This window comes from Mirounga angustirostris, unplaced genomic scaffold, assembly GCF_029215605.1.
Source record: "Mirounga angustirostris isolate CCGP_5_RB_7025 unplaced genomic scaffold, mMirAng1.0.hap1 SCAF_3, whole genome shotgun sequence".
In the NCBI taxonomy this organism is placed as follows: domain Eukaryota; kingdom Metazoa; phylum Chordata; class Mammalia; order Carnivora; family Phocidae; genus Mirounga; species Mirounga angustirostris.
In genome coordinates, this window is record NW_026991711.1 from 76,086,912 (window position 1) to 76,098,569 (window position 11,658).

General features: G+C 42.9%; 1 non-coding gene across 1 annotated transcript; it reads left to right on the forward strand.

The window, feature by feature from the left end:
* The first annotated feature begins 11,035 nt into the window (after positions 1-11,035).
* On the forward strand, positions 11,036-11,175 carry LOC123839967 (U4 spliceosomal RNA). Its single transcript, XR_006789809.1, has one exon. It is a non-coding gene; the product is annotated as a U4 spliceosomal RNA (small nuclear RNA).
* Positions 11,176-11,658: the final 483 nt, after the last annotated feature.

An 11,658-nucleotide genomic window follows, 5' to 3' on the forward strand; every position in this document is an offset into this window, starting at 1 on the left:
ATCATGGCAGTTGATGGAAAGACTCAGATATATGATCTGTGATGAAAGCATGAAATAACTAGGAAATGGACCCAATGACCTAAGTGTTCTTGTCGGGGGGAGGCATTATTCTATCAAGGATGGAGATTAGCTCTATTTTCTATTTCTTTTACGTAATGTAAATGGGGTTCATACTAGAATAAGGGAGTGCATTTAGATTTGAGAAAAGCTTTGCAATAGCTAATCCTGAGGTATGGGATGGAGGGGGTAAAGAAAGGGTTCTTGGGGGCAGGAGCTGGGGGGGTAGAATCTCCTCCTGCATAATCTTTAAAAATAAAATGGGGTTTGTTCCACCCTGAAGGGCTCCTTGTAAAATAGGATCCTTAATACATTTAGACTATCAACATCTTCTGGCTTTGATTCCAGCCCTTTGGACACTGTTCTCAATGATAGTCTTTCCTTCTGCTCTGTGTTAACCACTTATCTCCATATCTATAGGGTTATTTTGGTTTAGCAACACGCTATAAATCTCAAATGAGCAGGTTTACAACAGGCATTCTTGAACTACAAACTCATTTGATCTCCACGAATCTCATCTCAGACTTTGAGAATGGTTTCCATCTGCTCAACTCAGATCTCGTACCCCACCTTGAACCGACAGCTTCAGAATCGACCATCTTGGCAGTCAGGGACTCCGGGAGGGGGCTTGGCTGTGGGCCAGTGTGAACTGGGTCCCTACGCTGCTGACCCTTCTTAACTATGCCACCCAGTTGCCTGCTACCCACATCGGTTGTGGTGGGTAAGGGGGTGAAAGCAGTGCTTAAAGCAGATTAAGTGGGGGATGAATATGGGGGTGGTTTATGGGGATGATAACGTGATGACAAAAATGATCCCGAGTCAGTGGTTTTCCCTCTCTGAGTCACACTTTTCCCATATTGGTATATTTATATTCAGGACTCCATTATATAGAAGGTTCTTTCCAGCTCTCAGTTACTCTACAGGCCTAAGTTGGCGAGGCAGAACATCTCACCCCACCCCTGCCCAGACCAAGGCTCATAGAATGGGGTGGATTTTCATAGAATGGGGTGGATTTGTCAAATTCCTATACTTTCCCTGAAGTGCGACTTTTCCAGCCTCTACAATGTTGGAGGAAGAATGAACTAAGACATCAGAAGGTCTGAGGAAGAACTCAGAGTCTAGGATTCTCTTGACCAGTTTCTGGAGGCCTGCCCCTCAATTTCCATACTTTCCTACCAACACAACTCCCCACAACACAGATCATTGGAGCCCCTTTGTAAAGCACAGGAAGTAAAGACAAGCCAACTTGTCTCCAAAAGTGGATATAACTATAAATCCACAACCAGAGAGAGGGAGTCACCCATTGGGCTTTCTCAAGATAACCTGGACCTCAGACCCCAGAGCATCACAAATGCCACCCGATTCTTAATTGAAAGCCATCCTTGGATGCTTTTGCTCTACTTAGGGAGGCATTTGGTTTTCTTTGATTGGGTTATATCAGGAATCCCGAAGGAGGTTTCCTCTTCATTTTCATGTTAGAGTGATTTGAGATGCGTCAAACGCAGTGATACCAGAGTCAGTGGTGTCCACCCCTTGCCGCCTGGGCAGGGGCTTACTCAGCTCACAAAACAGGGCTTTCAGACTGGGGTCCTCATTGGCATGAAGGGCATTTTGAAATGAGAGCCACAGGCAGGGCCGATGCAGGGAAAGGGGAGTTGAGAAGGAGAAGCAATGTTTCAGCTCACAGCAGAGCACCCCCTTCACTTCACCTCCGTCGTATCTTCCCTCCCACCTCCCCTTGTCTGGTCATGCCCCGAAACTTGCCATTCAAATGAAAACACTGCAGTCCTGGTCCCGGCTGGGGTGGGGTGGGGTGGGGTGTCCCAATTCAACATGAGAACATGGGGTCCCTTGTTAAAAAGTGACTGACAGTTTTAAGAGGGTGACCACAAGCAGGCCATGTAACCAGACGGGGGCCCTTTTGAACGCAGGGTCCTAGATGACTCCTGGCTTGCCCAACCTCGATGCCGGCCCTGGTCCTAGGACATCATCAAAATAGCTGTGTGGCCCAGAAGAGGCCAGGGCAGGTTTGTCAACACGCAGGCCCAGGCTCACTCTGGATGATGATGTCTCCTGTGCGCACAGAGTTCCCCACTGGGAGGCTTGGTTACAGGTGCGTGGCTGGCTCCCTCCCTTCTCCTCCCCCTTGGAGGCTCCAGGGGACACACTGGCCTCCTCCGAGGGGCCTTTGTTCAGATGAGAAAGTACAGCAGTGTCTGAGATGGGATGTGCTGCAGGTAGAAATCTGAACTTCAGCCAGCAGAGTTGGAGAGAGAGAGGGTGAGGGGGCACACGTGGCCAGCGGCTTGGATGGCCTTCCCAGGAATGTGAGCCTCGGGCCCCCAGAGAGGCCACAACAAAGGAGAAATTCTTCCTCTCCCCACCTCATGCCAAGATGACTGGTATCAGCCGAATACCCCAGCTGACCTGCTGAAAAGAATCAGTACAACAGTGAGTTTAATAGCTTCCAGGGGGCCAAAGGGCTCCAGGGCCTTCCTGAAGGAAGTAATGGGTCATTAGGGAAAGGCACCTGTGGGCAGTTTGGGTGACTTCCAAGGTACAATTTGTTTGCTCACTATATCTGAGTAGGTGCTCCATGGCCCAACACCCTCCTGCTAGGAGAGGGGTCTGCATCCGGCAGGATGGGAACACTGAGGGCGATTGGGAGGGCAATTCTTGCCCAGCTGGGCCCCACGTGTTGTTCAAGCCACACAATGACACATTCGCGTGTACAGGCACTCATAAGTGCACTTTTGGGCCTACGTAATCATTTTGACCATTAAATTGTGATTGAAAAGGGGAGTCTGTGGATAGTCAGCTTATAAAAAAGGTCAGCTTAATAGGAAAGATGCCCAAACACTGATTTCTGTCTTTGTTCCCTAAAGTTTCCACTCCTTACTCATTTTCCCTACTAAGTACCTCTTATACCCTCTCTTGAATATATAGGAAACATAGAGAAAGCCATATAACATACATCCATATAGGGGCACCCGGGTGGCTCAGTCAGTTAAGCGTCTGCCTTTTCCCATGACCTCAGGTCATGATCTCAGGGTCCTGGGATCGAGCCCCAAGTCCAGCTTTCTGCTTAGCAGGGAGCCTGTTACTTCTCCCTCTGACCCCCCCTCTGCTTGTGCTCTTGCTCTCTCTCTCTCTCAAATGAATAAATAAAAAAATCTTTAAAAAAACATACATCTATATAATCACACCTGAGATTACACAGACATTGGCTTTTGTCTGTAGTTGCTTCCAGGGTCTTTAACAAAAAATTATAGTTTCACCATTCCCCACCGCCACCCCCAACCCTTTCCCTCCCTCTTTCTGGAGAGGTAAATATACCTACCATCTTGAGAGCTGCTTTTTTTTTTCTTTTTCTCACGTCAGTCTACCAACCATTGATTGGTTATAGGCCTTGCAAGTACCTTCTCCCTGTCTGTGGTTTGGCCTATCAATTTGTATCTGGTGACTTTGTTGATAGAATAGTTTTAAATTTGAATGTACAGGAGGGGCGGAGCAAGATGGTGGAGGAGTAGGAGACCTGGATTTCGTCTGGTCCCAGGAATTCAGCTGTATAGGGATCAAACCATTCTGAACACCTACGAACTCAACAGGAGATTGAAGAAAAGAATAGCAACAACTCCCTGAACAGAAAAGCGACCACTTTCTGGAAGGTAGGATGTGTGGAGAAGTGAATCTGAGGTGATATTCGGGAGGATAGACGGCAGAGGAGGGGCCTCCGTAGTCCGCTTCTGGCAAGTGATAGAGCAACGGAGCACAAAATCGGAACTTTTAGAAGTCGGCTCTGCTGAGGGACATCACTCCGGTGGCTAAGCAGGGGGTGGAACCCTTGTGGGACAGTGTGGTCTCAGGACCCTCGGGGTCACAGAAAGACCGGGGGTGCCTGAGTGTGGCAGAGCTCCCAGGTATTGGAGCAGGGAAGCCGGCTGCAGAGACGGAGCCGAGGCACGGGCTCTCAGCTCGGGGTTGTCATAAACTGTGATCCGCGGCACAGTCAGGCCACTGCTCCTCCAGCAGGGACCCAACAAGCGGCAGATCCGGGGAGACTCACCTTCCTCCCCTGGGAGGAGCGGCACGGGAGCGCACCACAGGGATCTGCTGGATTTGGAGACTCCACATGGGGTCGTGTGCCAGAGATAGAAATGCACTGTCATAGGCTGGATGAGCATGGAGTGAGGCCGGAGACCAGGGAGACGGGAGTGACTGACGACTTTTCTCTGGGGGCTCACTGAGGAGCGGTGCCCCAAGTTCTCGGCTCCTCCGGGGCGGAGATTGGGAGGCTGCCATTTTCACTCTTGGCCTCCAAAGCTGTACGGAAAGCTCGCAGGGAACAAAAGCTCCCGAGAGCAAACCTGAGCAGATTACTTAGTCCGGACCCAGCAAGGGTGGGGCAATTCCACATCCAGCAAAGACTTTTGGAAACCACGGCAACAGGTCCCTCCCCCAGAAGATCAGCAAGAACAGCCAGCCAAGACCAAGTTTACGGATAAACGAGAACGGCAGAACTCCAGCACTAGGGGAATACTGCACATAGAATCCATGGCTTTTTTACCATGATTCTGTAGTCTCTCAAAGTTAATTTTTTTTTTAACTCTCTCTTTTTTTTTTTTTTGAATTTTTCTTTTTCCCTTTTTCAACCAACATCTTATCAATCCTTTTTTTTTTTTTTAGATTTTATTTATTTATTTGAGACAAAGAGAATGAGGTACAGAGAGCATGAGAGGGAGGAGGGTCAGAGGGAGAAGCAGACTCCCTGCCGAGCAGGGAGCCCGATGCGGGACTCAATCCCGGGACTCCAGGATCATGACCTGAGCCAAACGCAGTCGCTTAACCAACTGAGCCACCCAGGCGCCCTTATCAATCCTTTTTTTTAAAAAAACATTTTTATTTTTCATTTTTAGAGTCATATTCTATCGCTTCATAGTAGTTACCCTTATTTTTGGTATATATATATAAGTTGTTCTCTCCTTAAAATTTTGAGATAGTTTCTTCTAACAGATCAAAATATACCCTGAATCTCTAGTGTATGGTTTTTTTCTACTCTCCTGCCTGATCACAATCTCTTCTTTTTTTTTTTTAATTCTTTTCTTTCTTTTTTCAAACAACTTCTTAGCAATTCCTTTTATAAAATTTTTTATATTTTTCATCTTTACACTCATATTCTATCCCTTCATCATATCAACCCTTATTTTTGTACATATATAAGTTTTTTCTTTCTTTAAAATTTTGGGAGGCACTTTCTTCTAACAGACCAAAATACACCCAAAATCTAGTGTGTGGCACAGATCTATGCACCAGCCTGATCATACTTGATCATATTCTGTTTTTTTTTGTTATTGGTGTTTTGTTCTGGTTTTGTTTGTTTTAATCTTTTTCTTTTTCTTTTTTCTTTCTTTCCCTTTTTTTCCCCTGGCTTCAGGTCTTTTCTGATTTGTTTAGAGTATATTTTCTGGGGACGTTGTTACCCTGTTACCATTTTGTTCTCTCATTCATCTATTCTCCTCTGGAAAAAATGAGAAGATGGAAAAAATCACCTCAACAAAAAGAACAAGAGGTAGTACCAACTGCCAGGGACCTACTCAATACAGACATTAGTACGATGTCGGATCTAGAGTTCAGAATCACACTTTAAAGATACTAGCTGGGCTTGAAAAAAGCACGGAAGTTATTAGAGAAATGCTTTCTGGAGAAGGAAAGGAACTAAAATCTAACCAAGTCAAAATCAAAAAGGCTATTAATGAGGTGCAATAAAAAATGGAGGCACTAACTGCTAGGATAAATGAGGCAGAAGAGAGAATCAGTGATATAGAAGACCAAATGATGGAAAATAAAGAAGCTGAGAAAAAGAGAGATAAACAACTACTGGATCACGAGGGCAGAATTCGAGAGATAAGCGATACCATAAGATGAAACAACATTAGAATAATGGAATCCCAGAAGAAGAAGAAAGAGAGAGAGGGGCAGAAGGTATATTGGAGCAAATTATAGCAGAGAACTTCCCTAATTTGGGGAAGGAAACAGGCATCAAAATCCAGGAGGCACAGTGAACCCCTCTCAAAATCAATAAAAATAAGTCAATACCCTGACATCTAATAGTAAAACTTACGAGTCTCAGAGACAAAGAGAAAAACCTGAAAGCAGCTTGGAAGAAGAGATCTATAACCTACCTTGGTAGAAATATTAGATTGGCAACAGACCTATCCACAGAGACTGGCATGCCAGAAAAGACTGGCATGATATATTCAGAGCACTAAATGAGAAAAATATGCAGCCAAGAATACTATAGTCAGCTAGGCTGTCATTGAAAATAGAAGGAGAGGACAAACAAAACTAAAGGAATTTGCAAACACAAAACCAGCCCTACAAGAAATCATGAAAGGGGTCCTCTAAGCAAAGAGAGAGCCTAAAAGCAACATAGACCAGAAAGGAACACAGACAATATATGGTAACAGTCACCTTCCAGGCAATACAATGGCACTAAATTCCTATCTTTCAATAGTTACCTTGAATGTAAATGGGCTAAATGCCCCAATCAAAAGACACAGTCATCAGATTGGATAAAAAAACAAGATCCATCGATATGCTGTCAGCCAGAGACTCGTTTCAGACCCAAAGACACCCCCAGATTGAAAGTGAGGGGGTGGAAAACTATTTACCATGCTAATGGACACCAAAAGAAAGCTGGGGTGGCAACCCTTATATCAGACAAATTAGATTTTAAACCAAAGACTGTAATAAGAGATGAGGAAGGACACTATATCCTACTTAAAGGATCTATCCAACAAGAAGATCTAACAATTGTAAATATCTATGCCCTTAACATGGGAGCGGCCAATTATATAAGGCAATTAATAACAAAAACAAAGAAACACATTGACAACAATACCATAATAGTGGGGGACTTTAACACCCCCCTCACTGAAATGGACAGATCATCTAAGCAAAAGATCAACAAGGAAATAAAGACTTTAAATGACACACTGGACCAAATGGACTTCACAGACATATTGAGAACATTCCATCCCAAAGCAACAGAATACACATTCTTCTCTAGTGCCCATGGAACATTCTTGAGACTAGATCACATCCTACGTCACAAATCAGGTTTCAACCGGTACCAAAAGACTGAAATCATTCCCTGCCTATTTTCAGACCACACTGCTTTGAAACTAGAACTCAATCACAAGAGGAAAGTCAGAAAGAACTCAAATACATGGAGGCTAAAGAGCATCCTACTGAAGAATGAATGGGTCAACCAGGAAATTAAAGAAGAATTTAAAAAATTCATGGAAACCAATGAAAATGAAAACACGACTGTTCAAAAGCTTTGGGATGCAGCAAAGGCAGTCCTAAGAGGAAAGTATAGAGCAATAGAAGCCTTTCTCAGGAAACAAGAAAGATCTCAAATACACAACCTAACCCTACACCTAAAGGAGCTGGAGGAAGAACAGCAAATAAAGCCTAAACCCAGCAGGAGAAGAGAAATAATAAAGATCAGAGCAGAAATCAATGAAATAGAAACCAAAAGAACAGTAGAACAGATCAACGAAACTAGGAGCTGGTTCTTTGAAAGAATTAATAAAATTGATAAACCCCTGGCCAGACTTATCAAAAAGAAAAGAGAAATGACCCAAATTTACAAAATCATGAATGAAAGAGGAGAGATCACAACCAACACCAAATAAATACAAACAATTATAAGAACATATTATGAGCAACTCTATGCCAGCAAATTAGATAACCTGGAAGAAATGGATGCATTCCTAGAGATTATCAACTACCAAAACTGAACCAGGAAGAAATAGAAAACCTGAACAGACCTATAACCACTAAGGAAATTGAAGCAGTCATCCAAAATCTCCCAACAAACAAAAGCCCAGGACCAGATGGCTTCCCAGGGGAATTCTACCAAACATTTCAAGAAGAATTAATACCTATTCTTCTGAAACTGTTCCAAAAAATAGAAATGGAAGGAAAACTTCCAAACTCGTTTTATGAGGCCACCATTACCTTGATCCCCAAACCAGACAAAGACCCTATCAAAAAGGAGAATTACAGACCAATATCCTTGATGAACATGGATGCAAAAATTCTCACCAAAATACTAGCCAATAGGATCCAGCAGTACATTAAAAGGATTATTCACCATGACCAAGTGGTATTTATCCCTGGGCCGCAAGGTTGGTTCAATATCCGCAAATCAATCAATGTGATACAGTACATTAACAAAAGAAAGAACAAGAACCATATGATCCTCTCAGTAGATGCAGAAAAAGCATTTGACAAAGTACAGCATCCTTTCTTGATCAAAACTCTTCAGAGTATAGGCATAGAGGCTACATACCTCAATATCATAAAAGCCATCTATGAAAAACCTACAGCAAATATCATTCTCAATGGGGAAAAACTGAGAGCTTTCCCCCTAAGGTCAGGAACGTGGCAGGGATGTCCACTATCACCACTGCTATTCAACATAGTATTAGAAGTCCTAGCCACAGCAATCAGACAACAAAAAGAAATCAAAGGCATCCAAATCGGCAAAGAAGAAGTCAAACTCTCACTCTTTGCAGATGATATGATACTTCATGTGGAAAACCCAAAAGACTCCCCCCCAAAACTGCTAGAACTCATACAGGAATTCAGTCAAGTGGCAGGATATAAAATCAATGCACAGAAATCAGTGGCATTCCTGTACACCAACAACAAGACAGAAGAAAGAGAAATTAAGGAGTCGATCCCATTTACAATTGCACCCAAAACCATAAGATACCTAGGAATAAATATAACCACAGAGGCAAAGGACCTATACTCAGAAAACTATAAAATACTCATGAAAGAAATTGAGGAAGACACAAAGAAATGGAAAAACGTTCCATGCTCATGGATTGGAAGAACAAATATTGTGAAGATGTCAATGCTACCTAGAGCAATCTACACATTCAATGCATTCCCCATCAAAATACCATCCACTTTTTTCAAAGAAATGGAATAAATAATCCTAAAATTTGTATGGAACCAGAAAAGACCCCGCATAGCCAGAGGAATGTTGAAAAAGAAAAGCAAAGCTGGTGGCATCACAATTCCGGACTTCCAGCTCTATTACAAAGCTGTCATCATCAAGACAGTATGGTACTGGCACAAAAACAGACACATAGATCAATGGAACAGAATAGAGAGCCCAGCAATGGACCCTCAACTCTGTGGTCAACTAATCTTTGACAAAGCAGGAAAGAATATCCGATGGAAAAAAGACAGTCTCTTCAACAAATGGTGTTGGGAAAATTGGACAGCCACATGCAGAAGAATGAAACTGAACCATTTCCTTACACCACACACAAAAACAGACTCTAAATGGTTGAAAGACCTCAATGTGAGATAGGAGTCCATCAAAATCCTAAAGGAGAACACAGGCAGCAACCTCTTCGACCTCAGCCGCAGCAACTTCTTCCTAGAAACATCGCCAAAGGCAAGGGAAGCAAGGGCAAAAATGAACTCTTGGGACTTCATCAAGATAAAAAGCTTTTGCATAGCAAAAGAAACAGTCAACAAAACCAAAAGACAACCGACAGAATGGGAGAAGATATTTGCAAATGACATATCAGATACAGGGCTAGTATCCAAAATCTATAAAGACCTTATCAAATTCAACACCCAAAGAACAAATGATCCAATCAAGAAATAGGCAGAAGACATGAACAGACATTTTTCCAAAGAAGACATCCAAATGGCCAATAGACTCATGAAAAAGTGCTCAACATCGCTCGGCATCAGGGAAATCCAAATCAAAATGTCAATGAGATACCACCTCACACCAGTCAGAATGGTTAAAATTAAGAAGTCAGGAAATGACAGACGCTGGCAGAGATGCAGGGAAAGGGGAACCCTCCTACACTGTTGGTGGGAATACAAGCTGGTGCAACCACTCTGGAAAACAGTATGGAGGTTCTCAAAAAGTTGAAAATAGAGCTACCATATGATCCAGCAATTGCACTACTGGGTATTTACCCCAAAGATACAAATGTAGGGATCCGAAGGGGTACATGCACCCTGATGTTTATAGCGGCAATGTCCACAATAGCCAAACTGTGGAAAGAGCCAAGATGTCCATTGGCAGATGAATGGATAAAGAAGAAGTGGTATATATATACAATGGAATATTATGCAGGCATCAAAAAGAATGAGAGCTTGCCATTTGCAACGACGTGCATGGAACTGGAGGGTGTTATGCTGAGCGAAATAAGTCAGTCAGAGAAAGACATGTATCATATGACCTCACTGATATGAGGAATTCTTAATCTCAGGAAACAAACTGAGGGTTGCTGGAGTGGGGGGTGGGGTGGGAGGGATGGGGTGGCTGGGTGATAGACACTGGGGAGGGTATGTGCTATGGTGAGTGCTGTGAATTGTGCAAGACTGTTGAATCACAGATCTGTACCTCTGAGCAAAATGCAATATATGTTAAGAAAAAAAAAAAAGAAGAATATAGCAGGAGGAGAAGAATGAAGGGGGGGAAATTATATTTAAAAAAAAAAAAAAGAAGAAGGTAGCAGGAGGGAAAGGATGAAGGGGGGGATATCAGAGGGGGAGATGAACCATGAGAGATGATGGACTCTGAAAAACAAACTGAGGGTACTCAGGGGAGGGAGGTGGGAGGATGGGTTAGCCTGGTGATGGGTATTAAAGAGGGCACGTTCTGCATGGAACACTGGGTGTTATGCACAAACAATGAATCATGGAGCACTACATCAAAAACTAATTATGTAATGTATGGCGATTAACATAACAATAAAAAATTAAGAAAAAAATTGAATGTACAGTTGCCCCTTGAGCAACATGGCTTTGAACTGCAAGGATCTACTTATACACGGGTTTCTTTCAACAAATTATACGTACACGTTGTAAATGTACTTTCTCTCCCTTAGCTCGTTTTATTGTAAGAATATGGTATATAACACATATAACAAGCTTTGCACAGTGGCAGTATTGTAGCCAATGAGGTTTATCCGAGGTGTGATTATTGCTAATAACACATATAACATACTGTTTACATAATCAGTAAACAGTATGCTATCAGTAGTTACGTTTTGGAGGATCATAATTTATATGGGGATTTTTGACTGTTCAGGGCTTGGGGGGTTGCCTGAGCTCCTGCATTGTTTAAGGGTCAATTGCAGCAAATTTGTGCATCTTCTCCTTTACAGTTTGTGTTTTTATGTCTTATTAAAGACATCTTTCCCCACCCAAGGCCAAAATGTATTTTAGCCTAAACGTTTAGAGTTTTGCTTTGAACATTCAGATCTTTGACTTACAATGGGGTTTATTTTTGTGCAGGCATGAGCTAGATCTTCAACTTTATTTAAAATTTACCTACAGATAACCAACCCTCCTGACGCCCTGCGCCCTGCAGCGTCACCTGTCACGTGTCACATGCCCATGTACTATTGCCTGGTTTCTGCTGCTCACCGCACTGGCATAATTACCTTCTCTTTAGAGTATTTTCGCTGTATTCAACTTCAGAAATGTCTTGGCTATTCTTGACCCTTTGCTGTTCCAGAAAAAGTTTAGAATCAGCACAATCAAGTTCAA